Genomic DNA, 4,575 nt, shown 5'->3' with positions numbered 1-4,575 from the left:
CTTATTTCTTTCCCACCAAATAGCCCAAACTACCAAAGATGGAACACATTTCCATAGGTTTGCAAACAATGATTTTTGATAGAGAATTGGCCAGGCTTGAAATAGATCCCAAAGATTGTTAGGCAAGGGAGTAGAGTACTTAAGCTTGCTCAAAATAAAGCACCAACATTGATAAGCAAATGAACAAGAAACGAACAAATGATCCACAATTTCGTCCTGTTCCTTACAAAGAACACATTTAAAAGGCTTAGCAATTTGTAATCTATTCAGTCTGTCACTAGTTAAAATCTTGTATTTTAATGCCAGCCAAGTGAAACAACCTGCTTTAGGTAGAACTGCTGAATTCCAACAAAATGAAAAAGCTCTGGACGTAGGTTTATTCAAATCATTTTGTTGAATTCAGAACATTTTGAAGTTGGCTAATTTCCTGAAAAGAAAGAGGCAACTTATTTGGGTCTTTCCAAACTATTTTATTTGAGGATTCAGAAACATATTCCACATATTGATTCAGCTGGGTCCCCCAATGGGTTTCCGCAACATGAATAATATTCAAAGAAATCCCACTTTTAGCTAAGGGAATTAGACCATTCCAGGAATCATTCCAAAAATTAATACTAAGTCCATTATTGACTTCCCAAGAAATATATTCAACTATGATTTTGCACGAAGCTATCATAAAGTCCCAAACAACCGAACCTTTTGGAGGATTAGAAATCGATAAGACTCTAGAAGGATCATTGTTATCCAGATATATTTTTTTTCTTTTTTTTTTTAATATGTTCCCTTCTTTGTGGTATATATTTAATTTATGTACCTTACATCTTGGTGATTCAAGTATCTTATATCTTTGTAATCCTTTTGGATATTCCATGCATATGTACACTTGGATTGTTATGGCATACTATATGGCTTGTGTAGTGGATACCATGTATTGAGTCTATACTTTGAAGTCAATTAAATTATGTAATTATATTACAATGAAGGTTCATGTAATGAAATGATGTATTAATGTTCTTTATGATTGTGGTATAATGTTAATTAGATTAAATAATCAATGAGATAAGACAAAACTTAATACATGTGATTCTTTGATATAGAGCCATAGAGAAATATAATCTTGTTGCTATTGTGCTTATGTGTATGTATCTTGTTATCTTAACATTGCTTCCACACTATTCTATTGATATTGTACAACTTTCAAAAAAAAAAACAAACTTATTAACAAACTTATTGAGCTTGTTAGGTTAATTTCTCTGGGCTCCTAAGTAGGGCATTACAAGTACCCAGAAGAGAATGTACTATTATATAAGTTCCTAGTGAAAAGATGCGATTTTGTTAGGAGTCAAATATAGTTCATTTAGTACAATGATCCATGTTAAAGAAAAAATCCTTGTTAGGAGACCTTGAACCCTTGTTAGAAGATTCTAACCCTATTAAAGGTTAATGAGAAGTAGACCTAATTGCTTCAACAAATGTGAAAAACAATACTTTCAGGATAACATATCCAAAATATGTATTGATTAATCTACAACTTACTTTCCAAAATAGTTCCTTTGAAGTCCACTTGACCAACCAACATCTTTGTTCTACTCTGATTATCTAGCATAAAAGTTCACATCATATGTATCTAGACATACCATACATACATACAAATCTATTGGAGCATAAAAGTTCACACCATATGCTAGTGTGAACAAATATAATTAAATTCAAACTTATAAATCTAATCTCCTTTTCATTTCTCCAAGTGGCGTAATACATTCCCTATGAACCAGTGGTTCGATGATGACTGTAAGTCTTATCATCACCACTTGCATTCGACCTTTGAGACTTTCTTTGCTACTTTCACCAGCCTTTGTCCAACTTACCATCATTTCCTTCACTCCAAGAAATAATCATTCATTAATTCCCAAGGTCGCTCCTTGTGTGCTACTCTTTCCCAGGATCCCAAGCTATTCTGGTGTACTTATTCCCTTGTCCCACCACCTTGCTCTCCTCCCTCAATTTCATCTCCTTCATTGCCCATGCTTGCACTTTATACAACATCTTGGGCCAACCCCCTTCATCTCACCCTGCCTCCTCATTGCCACCATCTAGTTACCCCCTCCAAAATTCTTGAGGCCATTAGATACATGAGATGCAGTAGGGTGGTTGATGAGGAGGGTTTTTAGGCAGAGCTCCTCAAGCTTGGTGGCTCGTTATTGTGCTCCTTTCTTGCCACACTCTTTAATAGAGTGGTCTGCACTGGCTTCCCAGACTCCTAATCAAGACATGTTATCTACCCGATCCAAAAGTTCAGGCTAACTTCAAACCCCAAAAACTACAGGACTATCATGATTGGACACACCTTTTCCAAGCTCTATGCCACAACACTGAACACTATTCTTACTAGAGAGCTTGATAGGAGAGATTATAGGGCTAGAGGATAGGTTGGGTTCCATGTAGGTTACTAGACAATGGACCACATCATGACCTTATAGGCTATTATTGAGGAGGCTCAACATCGACCTGCGAAAGTCTACTATTGTTTCGTAGACTTTCGTAAGGCCTTTAACACCATCTCGTGAGGAGCTCTTTTCCAGTGGCTCAGAGACATTGAGATTTCATAGATCTTATTGATAACTATTATGAGGTTATATGAGAACGTTGTGGGTAGATTCAAGACCCCTGAGGGTTTCTCGACTCTTATCCAGAGCACTATTGGGGTGAAACAGGGCTTCCCTCTTTCCCCCACACTATTTGGCATTTATATTGATGATCTCGAGACCTTCCTAAGAGAGTCTTTTCTCCTAGGTGATGGTTGCTACTTACACCAGGTATTGATCTCCATTCTCCTATATGCTAATGATGTGGTTCTTTTAGCATCTTCTCCCGAGAGTCTTCAGAGGCTCCTTGATGGCCTGGGCTCCTTCTGTGACTTATAACAACTGACTGTGAACCTGAGTAAGACTTAGGTTATGGTATTCAACCATTTGAAGAGCTCTAATCTACACTTTTATTTTCAGGGACAAGAGATTGAGATCACCTCTACTTACACATATCTCAGTGTCAAGTTTTTGGGACATCACTTTAGTAAGAGACTAGTCATCTAGCCTAGAGTTAACAAGGGGATGTGCTCCCTTACTATGCTAGAGAGATAATTCTTTAGACACCACTCCTAGGACATGATGTCCAAGTTGTCCCTTCTAGACTCCTTGGTTAGATTGGCAATACTTTATGGTTTAGTGGTTTGGGGACCGTCTCTTCTTGACTCTAATTGGGCCTCTGTTGAGTGTGTTTAGACTTTGCTTCTCAGACGCATTATCAGATGCCATAGATTCATCCCCCATGACATTATTTTGGTAGAATTAAGAGCTCATCCTTTTAGAGTAGCACCATTTTTTATCTGGTTTGGTTTCTTCACCATCTTCATGGCTTTGTGGACTCAATAGCTGGTCATCACCAATATTCTTACTTGGCCTATTGCTCCTCTTTTCCATTATTGCCTTAGATCCCTCCCCTAGGGGTCGATGTTGGTATGCTCAGGCGACCTCTTTGTTGAGCTCCATTGGGATTACTATTGACCACCTCCATCCCTTCTAGTTTTCATTGGATGCTCCTGGCCATCTCCTCCCATCACCATAGGAGTTGAATGGGTATGTCAAGATAGATATTTATAGATAGTACATCACCATGACCTAGAGTAACCCAGTCGAGGGCTTATGTCCTAAGATGGCCTTTTATGCTGAGCACTTCTTGATTATCATTGATGGGGTTATTATATGACCTAGCTACTTATCATGGCATTGCTACCATGCCTTACACATCTCCCTTAGTCTTTCAAAGTTGGCTCCCAATAGTTATGGATACAAATTGATCATCATATGAGCAGAGAGGACCGGATCTATCATTTATGCTCCTTGTTTGAGGCTAAGATAGAGAGACATTTCATCTTCCATTGCCCATCATACTATGAGATCAAAGGAAGGTTCTATCACCTATTAAGAGAGTGTAGTTCCCTCACAACTTTCTTCATGTATACAGATCAGAGATGCCTAACGTTCTATCTCAAGGAGGTGATGTAGCTCCAAGACTCCACTTTGCAGCACTTGACCCCCTAGAAGGTCATTGATCAACCCCTCATCACCACCTTCTTCTTTTGCCCCTTATCTCCAACGAGGGAGGTGAAGTAGACCTCCATCACCAACAATACCCCCATGGCTAACCACTCTTGATTTGTGAGACCCCAGAATAGGTTTACTACTACTCTCACTTCTTAGTGGCACCACTCCAACAAGTCACCATGACAGACTAGAGGTCCATGCCTAGATTCATCTCATTTGTTGTTGGAGTTCTTTCAATAGAAGAAGGGTTCCTAGTTCTTGCCTCCTTGTTGGCTCCTTTGATGTTTTATTTATTTTGATCTCACTTGCTCTTTTCCCAGACACCATTTTGTGTCTTGTAGTCCACTACTTCCTTGCTTGTATGCTTTTAGTCCCTTAGACCCTTGCTGGTCTTTTGTTGGACATTAATAGATTTTTCTTATCTTATCTCTAACAATTAAAACAATGAAATACAATAATAAGAAACCATTCA

This window comes from Cupressus sempervirens, chromosome 4 (assembly GCF_028749045.1).
Source record: "Cupressus sempervirens isolate cs-2001-9-10 chromosome 4, ASM2874904v1, whole genome shotgun sequence".
Lineage (NCBI taxonomy): Eukaryota > Viridiplantae > Streptophyta > Pinopsida > Cupressales > Cupressaceae > Cupressus > Cupressus sempervirens.
This window is presented reverse-complemented; position numbering follows the sequence as displayed.